General features: G+C 59.0%; 1 long non-coding RNA gene across 1 annotated transcript; it reads left to right on the top strand.

The window, feature by feature from the left end:
- The first annotated feature begins 106 nt into the window (after positions 1 to 106).
- LOC147598239 (uncharacterized) lies at positions 107 to 1,469 on the top strand. Its single transcript, XR_015260725.1, has 2 exons — positions 107 to 239; positions 1,211 to 1,469. It is a non-coding gene; the product is annotated as an uncharacterized LOC147598239 (long non-coding RNA).
- The last annotated feature ends 7,977 nt before the right edge of the window (positions 1,470 to 9,446 follow it).

Here is a 9,446-nt window from a genome sequence, read left to right as displayed (position 1 = left end):
CGGCTGGCCGCGGCGGGAGGACGGGCGGCGGCGAAGGAGGAGGAGGAGGAGGAAGAGGAGGGAGGGAGGACACGGGCACGGACACGGGGGTGGATCTTCCCTCCTCGCCCGCCCCGCTCCCCCCGCCCCTGCCCCCCCTCCACAGCGGCTTCGGAGTCACTCCGAATCCGACCCCCCGCGGCCCCCCGGGGCTCCGCAGCTGCCCAGATGTGGCTGCACACCTGGAGGAGCGGCAGCAGGTAAGGCAGGGGATGGTGCCAGCGGGTCCACGGGGGTGTTTGAGGGGGCGGGGGTAGGGGGCAGGTACTCTGGGGACCCACTCACCCCCTTTCCAGAGCTGCAGCCCCGCTTCAGCACCCCACGCTGGGCTCATCCCACCAGTGGGCAGGGAGCTGGGCGGGATGGGGGGGGAGCATTTGCATCGCGCCCCCCCATCCCAAACCTTGGTGCCCAAGCGTAGCCAAAGTGCTAGCAAAACCCAGGCGATGGTGGAAAGCTGGTGTTGGCTGGGGGAGGCAGAGACCGGACCCCCAGCACATGGGGTCACACCGATGCCCACTGGAGCATCACTTGCCCAAACCCCACCATTCCCAGCCCAAAGCAGCGGTGCTGGCCCTGCGTGCCGCCAGCTCCCGCGCAGGCCTCCCTCCCCGGCCTGATTTACCGGCACCTCTCCGGGCACGGATGTGGTTTGCTTTACCGTACCTTTGCGGCACCTCGCTTAAATCTTTTATTTGCTGCTTGTCTGACCTGCGGGCAGGAGCGTTGCTAAGAGGTTCAGAGGAGCATCGTGAGCAGCCGTGGCTCAGCTCCGTGTTAATCTGGCTGGGGGGAGGCTGATTTCTCTCTCCATGCAGAGAAACCCCCAGGAAACCTCCCCCCTGCGCGTCCCCCTCCCAGCACAGCAGGGCTGGGGGTTGCTCCAAACCCCCCTGAGTCTCTGTCCCAGAGGCTCAGCTCCTGGCTGGGACCCCCCAGCAGCTCCTGTGCGGCTTTGCTGGGGCGGGGGCTGCCTCCCTACAGCAGCGGCCCAGGCGCAGGGGTGGCAGGTTGTGTGTGCTGGGGGCCAGGGGTCCAAGCGGCTCCTCTCCAGGACACACAGTCTGTTTTGAGAAGAATGGGGTGTGTGCTGGCTGGCAAACGGTGCTCCCCGGGAGGGGGAGAGAAGCTCAAGCAGTCAGAACCCGTGTGTGTGTGTGTTGTCTCCCAGCCAGGTGCAAATCCTGCCTTTGGCTGTGGAGATGTTGTGTGGATTTACCGGTTGACGCTGATGGCCAGCAGCCTAACTCCTTCCCCACGGACGGTTTTCAAGGGCTTCCCTTCACAGCTGAGACCGTCCAACTCATTCCACCAGTGGGGTGTTTGACGTGCCCGTGCCGCTCGGCTGTTCTGGAAGCAGGAAGCCACAGGCTCCCAGGAGGCTGTTTTAGCTGAACTCCAAACAATAAAAACTTATCATTAAAAAGAAATGTATCTTGGCTTCATGTGGCCTGGCAGCGCAGGGAGGAGTGATTCAGTGGCTTGTCAGCCCTGGGTGTTGGGCACGCCGAGCTGCACAACTGGACACTCTCCAAGTCCAGCAACTCATTTTCTGCAGATGGAGCCGGGACCGTGCAGCGGGCTGACATTTAATTTGCAATCCAACATACCTTGACATAACCCACAGCCGAATTGCGGAGGCTGGTGTGGGACGGGATGCTCGGGAGCACCTCGGGCAGGGGTGTGCGAGCGGGGCTGGCCACTCACAGCCCCTGCCGTGCGTGGGGTGCCCCCGCTGCGCCCTGACCCTGGGGTGCCTGTGAGGGTGTGGGTGCAGGGTCTGGCTCGCTAGGTCCCAGTGCCATTCCTGGTGGCCAGGCTGGCGCGCGGCTCTCTGAAACGTGGCGATGCGGTGGTGAGCGGGATGCAGGGTGCCTGCCTGGCCGAGGGGGCTGTGTTTCTGGGAGCCGAAGCGATGCTCACGCGGGCCGGGGGCCGGCGAGGATGCTGGCCTGGCTCACCACTGACTCACGCCGAGCTGCGTCACCTCGTGTTACCCATCATGGTGTCCGTGTAGTTGCGATGCTGGGGATTTGGGAAAGGACATCCCTTGCTGGCCAAGCCCCCCATGGCTCCAGCCCTGCCAGCCCCGACAGCCCAACAGCCCTGGATCCAGCCCCATGGGCTGCGCTGGGAGGGATCGGATGCTCAGGGTGCAGCCATGCACCCAAGGATTGGGGCATGCATCGCGGCCGGGCATCTTTGGGCACGGGCCCTGCAAGGGGCTTGGCTGGGTGGGGAGGGGGCTTCTGCCAGCAGCCCAGCCCAGATCGATACACAAACGGAGGGGATGATTCATGTCTCAGGCTGTGGCCCAAGGGCAAAAACGGGAGAGATGTTTGATGTGAGGATGCCGGGCCTGCGGCTGCGGGTCCTGCCGGGAGCTGCTCCTGGCGGCGTTTCCCCTCCCCAAGCCGGCTCTGCCCACGCTGCCCAGGGGTCCCGGCTTGGCCTGGGGGTAGAAAACGACTGAAGCAACATCAGATCAGACCCATGCACTAAAATGAGTCTTTAAAAAAAAAAATCAGACATTATCTTCTATTTTGTGGTCCAAGGCAGTGAGCAGAGCTGCGGCAGTGGTGACCAGCAGGCGCTGGGCTCAGGTGGGCTCCATGCCCTCTGCAGGGGTGGGATCCTCCAGACACTGGGACACCAGGACACAGGGCTTGGTGGCACCTTACCCCCCTCGTTGTGTTCAGCCAGCCCTTGGTCTGCATCCCCAAGATATCACGGGGACCAGAGCTGGTGAGGGGACTGATCTCCCCCCGAGTCCAATCCAGCGAGGGGCTGTGCAGGGCAGAATCACACCGCTATTCACCATCCCAGACTTGGAGCGGTGCTGGGGACGGGGAAAAGACTGACCGCTTCCCGAGGAGCATCCTGCGTTTTTCTTGGCAGGGTGCCACCGGAGGCAGAGAGCCATCGCTGCGCGCACGCGGCGTCAGACACCATCATCATATTAATAATGAAAGGGCAGCTCCTTCAAAGCTCTTCGCCCCTGCGCCGGCGAGAGCGTGGAATGCAGAGGAGGCGCGTGAGCCTCATCCCAAGCAGCCGTGGGGAGAGCGCTGCCATGCCCAGACGGCCAGTCCTCTGCCGGGCCACTGGCCTAGGGTGACAAAAAACGTGCCGGGTCCCCCCTGAGCGCTCTCCCTGCTGTGAGTTTGGCTGCTGGGGGTCCCTGTGTGGGAGCAGGACAATCCGCGATGCCCCCCAGCTCCCGTCCCCATCACTGAGCAGCTCCCTCGGCTCCCCATCCCACGGGGAAAGGCCATTTCGGCAGCCGGGTAAGAAGCCTCTCTCACAAGAGCAGAGCGCTCTGTCCATCATTTAGCGACACCGCTCACTGTGCCAGGGCCTTTTCTTTCCCTGGGAGGAATCGATAGCTCAGACAAGGAGACAAACTGCCTGCAAAGAGGTCTTGGGCTGCAGCCAAAAGTGGGTCCCTGGCAGCAGCTCCCGCAGCATCGCTTCTGTTCATCTCCATGCAAAACCTTTGGGTTTCCAAAAAAACCTTCTTTAACCCTCTTGTGCAGAGCATCCCCGAGCCTGGTCGTTTTTTGTGAGGGTCTCAGCAGGACCTGACTGAGGACTGAGCATGTCTCATCTCTCCTCTCTCTGCCAAACCCCCTTCTCCGCCTTTCACCCCGCTCAGGTGGCCGGAGCCAGGAGGGTTTTGCTATGGATGCCCCGATCTGGGGAAGGAGTCAAACCCTCTGTGGAGCACCCTGTGCCCACTCTGCACCCAGCCTGTGCCCACCCTGCGCCCAACCCATGCCCATGTGCTCTCCCTGGCACCGCTCGTGTTTCAGAGGGTCCCAACCTGCAGCAGTGGCCTGGTGAGGGGGAGCCTGCTGTGCCCCCCCAGCCCTTCATGCCCAGCCTTTCTCAGGCTTTTTTTTTTTCCCTTTTTCCAAACACAACAAAATCCTCAAATCCTCCACAACTGAGAAACCTCTTTTTGTTCCTCTTCTCCCTTTGCTTTCTGCCGCGGCAGAGTATCGATTGGAGCTGATGCGCTGTAATCCGCTGTTTCTGTGAAAAGTTGGCATCCCGGAGTCCCTGGAGGGGCCGAATCCTGCCCCTGCTTGGGTCTTGCTCCTCTGCCAGGCTCAAAGAGCAGTGGAAAGGCTCCGTCCCCTCCATCCCATCCCATCCCATCCCATCCCATCCCATCCCATCCCATCCCTGCAAAGCTAGGGGCTAAACACTTGGTGGGGTGGATGGTGCTGGGTGGGAAGAGGCTCCGGTTTGGAGTAGAGCCGGGTTGGATCATGCTGGGATAGATGTCCAGAGCGCTGGGCATCTGAGGGAACGCTTCTGCCCTTCCGGTTTGGCAGAGGATGGTGATGGGGGCCAGCTGCGGGGCTCGGTGAGGGGCTCAGCGGAGAGGAGTGGTTCAGCTTCCTGGCAGCCAAGGAGGCTCAGCCCTGCCTGAAAGGGGCTCGCTGTGGGGTGCACGGCCTCCGCTGTGGGGCAGGATCCCGGCCAGAGACCCCTGCCAAGCCCCGCTCTGTGCCAGCAGCCCCCTCACACACTCCCCCCCCGACTCCACCGCACCGCTGCTCCGTCTGTGCTCAATGATGGCAAAGGGACTGGAGCTCCGGAAAGCAATGGGGGAAAAAAAACACCCAACCAAAACACCTCCAAAAAACACAGGCAAGATTTTAATTTAAAACCTCTTCCCGCATGAAAAGCAGCAGCCTGGGCCATCTGGAGGAACATATGCAGGTGAGCGGGAGGTGGCGGTGCCTCCCCCAGCTCCCTCGCCTGTGGCAGCCCCACGAAAGGGTTTTTGGCTGGTAAAAACCAATCCCAGCGGGGAGCTGGGCCCCCAGTCCCAGCCTGGGGGAGCCCCGACTTTCCCTCCCGAGCTACCAAGACCTCTCTGCTTTAATTGTTGCTTTTGCAGGAAAAACGTTTATGAATCCCAACGCAAACTGCAGTAGTGGCCGAGTTTATTGCGAGAGATGAATTCAGTGGTTTAATGGGAACTGCAAGAGCAGGATGGGACAGCATCGGTCCGGGGCTGGGAGCAGGAGGGCCAGCCCACACCCACCCCTAACCCCCGGTGGTCAACGAGACCCAAATTAGCAGATTTTCTCTCAATGAAACCCAAATTAGCAGATTTACTCGTCGCAGAACTCCTCCATCGGCTGAGCCACATCCAGCATCCTAAAGCCCTAAATCTGCTGGCAGCTCCCCGGCGCTGCCTCTGCCCACCCGTTAACCCCCTCCCCAGAGCCCCCCGCTTCCCAGGCAGCACCCGGCGCTTTGAAGGCGTCACTGCCACACCGGGCGCGAGCAGGGTCTTTATCCAGTGAATAAATCTGCAGCGGTACCCGAAGGATGCTCGCGATGCTCGGCCGGGCTGGTTGGTCAAGACTCGGAGTTTTTGATTCCGGGTGGCACAGAGAAATCCTCAGGTTTCTGTATTTTGACGGCAGGGGTTTGGTTTCTAAACATCGTGGTGGTTTGGAAGGTTTCATCCTCCCAACTTACGGAGATGCTCGGAAAAGGTCAGGGAAACCCCAAATCACGGCCAGCCCGCGCAGCTCCCGCCCGGCGTTGGGAGAGGCAGAGCAGGAACCAGCCGCCTCCGATTTCAATATTAAATCAATTACGCCGCTTCTTGGGGAAGTGGGCGAGAGCGCTGAAGTCGCTTTCCTCACCTCCCTGCGAACGAAAATGTCCTTGAAAGTGCAAAATCACACACGGTGTGATGCCTGCTCCCGGGCTGGAGGGCGTGAAGCTGCTCCGTGATGGTTGCCACTTTGGTTTGGATGTCCAGTGCTTCCCTGGTTTTGCCTTTAGAGATCAGAGGGCTGGAAATAGGGGCTGGAAAAAATAGTGGGTTTGTTTGCTGAAAAATAACAGTTGACATGAAAAAAAAAAAAGTATTTTCTTAAAAAAAAAAAAAACTGTCTTAGGCTGGGAAATACGTCCAAAGATCATGTTCCACTGAAAGGGATAAATCTCTTCTCTTACTTTAATGTGCTTTGTTGGGCTTTATCTGAAACACAGTCATAAAATTACCAAATTGAAATTTTAAATGGGGGGGGAAGGGGGGAATATCTGGAGGGTTTGTTGCTGCTTCTATTTTCTTATTGCCAAATAAAATACAATTAAAGCAACATTTTATATGCCAGCCAGCCTAGCTAACATTGGTTTTCTGACGGCACTTTTTTTCTGGCAGCCAATGAAAATAAATGATGCAGGATTACCAGCGAGCATCCAGCCTCCGTGGCTGGAGGGGGATTCAGAGCAGCAGGCATTCGAGTAGGAAACAGAGGGATTTTTAGTCCTGCTGTAAGTGGAAATCTCCGGGGACGTTACCCGCAGAGCTCTCTGCCGCCGCCTGCAGCGATGCTTTGCCTTTGCTGCTCTCCCAGTTCCCACCAGTGCTTCCCAGTCTAACCCAGTCCTTGGCACAGCCTCTCTCGAGGGGTGGCAAATTAACTCAGGACCCCCCCTCCAGCACTTTTGGGGTGGCCCTGGCTGGATCAGCGTGGGGCCGTTCCCCCCGTGGGGCTCACTCCTGTGCCGGCGTCTCGGCTGCTGACTGCATCGAAATCCCCGTGGTAATTGGATGAGGGCATTGGTTTCCATGAGAATATTAAATCAGAGCCCCAGCCCCGACGCGGGGCGACACGCTTGGGAATATAAAGACATGGTAGATCACATTATGGGTGGTGGGGGGGGTTATTTCTCCTGCTTTAAAGTCAAAGGTATCACAACAACTTAGCTGTCACAGAGTATATTGGACCATCTCTTATTGATGGGAGGGAGAGGAACGGGGGGAAGCTGTCTCTGCAGAGGGGCTGAGCGCTCGCAGCTCGTCACAGCGATGGGCTCGCAGGGGGCTTTGGAGAAGCCGGCTGAGCCGGCTTCTCCAAAGCCCCCTGCGAGCCCATCGCTGTGACGAGCTGCCAGTGCTCAGCACCTCTCAGGAAAGCGCCCAGAGAGTGAGCGCAACCCTAGACTGTTGAGAGTCACTTAGCAAACGAGGGGGCTCCCGGTTATCGGTTTAGCTGGGTCTCCAGTTGGGATGACCATCTGGTGGCATCTGCTGCTGCTCAGCTGTCACCCAGCCTCCTGGGGAAGGGGATGCTCAGGGCACCTCGAGGGGGACGTGTCCAGGGACCTAGGAAGGGTTGGGGGCAGCCATGCTGGGCACATCCCATGGCTCTTGCCATGGTAAGGACGGACGGACGGACGGATGGACGGACGGACGGACGGATGGATGGATGGATGGATGGATGGACGGACGGATGGATGGATGGATGGATGGATGGACTTCTCCCCACCCACAGCAAGGAGGCAGGGGAGGACAGACAGACAGATGTGCCTCGTTAGCCAACGAGGTGGCCTCAGGTGATGCTAACAAGCCCATTAAGGGGGTTTATCAAGGGAGCCCACCGGCTGGCAGGGAAGGCTGCCAGTTTTGTCTGAGATGCTGCTTTTGGGCTGGGAGAGCCTAAGCTCCTGCTTGTTAATTAGAAAGGCTTCCAGGAGGTTTGTACTGGCTGGCCTCACTCGTGAGCAGCCGTAATATGATGAGTGATTAGGGACTCCGAAGCTTTTTAGCGGGTATCATTAAGCGAGTGATGAGCCCAGGCGGGGAAAGGGCCTTTTTGGCTGCGCTGGAAACTGGCTGGTCCTGTGCTGACCTGGCTTTTCCTCCTATCGTGGTCCCCGAGCCCCGACGAGATGGGTGAAGCACGTGTCCTGGGGACAACAACGGCTCAGCTGTCACCCTGTGTCCCTGGGCTGGGTCAGATCTGGCGTCCTTCAGCTCGTCTGTGAGATGATGAGCTCGTGGCCATGCATGAGTGAAGCTGGGATCTCCCTATTTTCACTGCCTGCCAGGTATTGAGGAAATTCGGGGATGATTAGCTCTGAAAAGGTGGCTTCCAGGCTCTTTGTGTGTCAGGGGACAGGGTGGTGATGGCTGTCCTGGATGTTGCTCTGGGAGCACCTTGCTTCTAGAGAGCTTGTTTCCCAATTACGGGGTTTCCTCACTTGTCCTCACCATGGCTGGTGGGGGAGCCCTCTTGCTTGAGGGGCAAGGTCTCTGTCCCCTCCTCCTGACGCCCCTAAGGGCTGGGGCAAGGCAGGGAGCAAAATCTGTCATATTTTCTCTGCCCTCCCTCGTCTTTTCCCGTCTGCCTTGGCAAAACTTCACGCAGCTCGGCAGCGTCCTGCCCCGGTGCGGTCTGGTTGGCACCGCTAGCGCTGTATTTACGGCAGTGTTAATTAAATACTTTCTGCAATCAGTGCTGCGCATGACCCTGGTCCCCGAGCTGGCGCTGGGCTGTAATGTGCCATCGCCGAGCGAGAACACGACTGCCGCCATCCTGGGGAATTTCTAACAGAGATTTACTCATCCCAGGCCTCTCATTTCTCTGTTTTGTGACATTTTGCAAAGTTCAGGTTTACAAAATAAGCCAGCGCACAGAAGAGATGTTCCAGACGTTATTTATACTGCATCTACCGTTTCCTACTCGATGGGGTCTTCACCTCATTGAGAGCAGAACCCAGGCAGGGGCTGCTGGCTGCCCTTCCCGGGGCTAGTCCCCTCCGCCCAAGGGGCTGCTGCTTTTGGGGAGGACCACCCCATCACCCAGCCCTTGGCACCGAAGATCTCTGCTCCTCGCATGCCTCTGTGAGCCAGGAGAGAGGCAGAGCGCTGTGGCCGTGCCGATTGAAATGCCCACGGCGTGTACGGCTCAGCCTGCCTCTCATCCCTGCTCCAGTCCCGGGGTGAGGGATGGGGTGGGAATGGGAGGGAGGGAGCGAGCAGGCAGAGCTACTGCCCTGGAGAGGGCAGGAAGGTAAGGCTGCTGCGGTTTCAAAGGGTAAATTGGGATGCTCAGCTGCTCTGCTTTTAAAAATAAGCCTGGGCTAAGAGCTGGTGGGGAGGCAGCAGGCTGCCAGCAGAATCCTGTTAGCGTGTGACAGCCTCCCAAGGTCTTGACTACGGGCAAGAAAAGCAACTTTTGGCAGATCGCTGGTGGCAGGATCTGCCCGCTCCAGGAGGGCGAGGCAGTGTGTGTACTGAAACCCGGGGATGGGGAGCGGGGAGGAGGGGTCCGTCCCGGTGGGGCGCAGACGGCCCCGGAGACTCGTCCCTCCTGCCACGGGGATCCACCAGCACAAAGTGGTACCCGGTGCCTCTCTAACTGTTCCCGTTTAACCTGTGCCCAGCTCCTGTGGGCTTTGGTGGTGGGACCTGGGGAAAACTGCCGAGCTGAGTGACCAAACCTCCTTCTCCACTTTTTCCTTAGAATGGACCTGGCCAAGGGAGACCTCGTCTTACCCAGTGCTATAGCAAGGTCAACTCATCCCTTCTGAACCAAGCATGTGCCCATCTCACAGCACTGGCCTGGGGTGCAGCCGGAGCCAGG

Source organism: Chlamydotis macqueenii, chromosome 20 (assembly GCF_036417535.1).
Source record: "Chlamydotis macqueenii isolate bChlMac1 chromosome 20, bChlMac1.mat, whole genome shotgun sequence".
NCBI lineage: Eukaryota > Metazoa > Chordata > Aves > Otidiformes > Otididae > Chlamydotis > Chlamydotis macqueenii.
The sequence above is the reverse complement of the archived record's forward strand: the minus strand, read 5'-3'. Positions and strand labels throughout refer to the sequence as shown.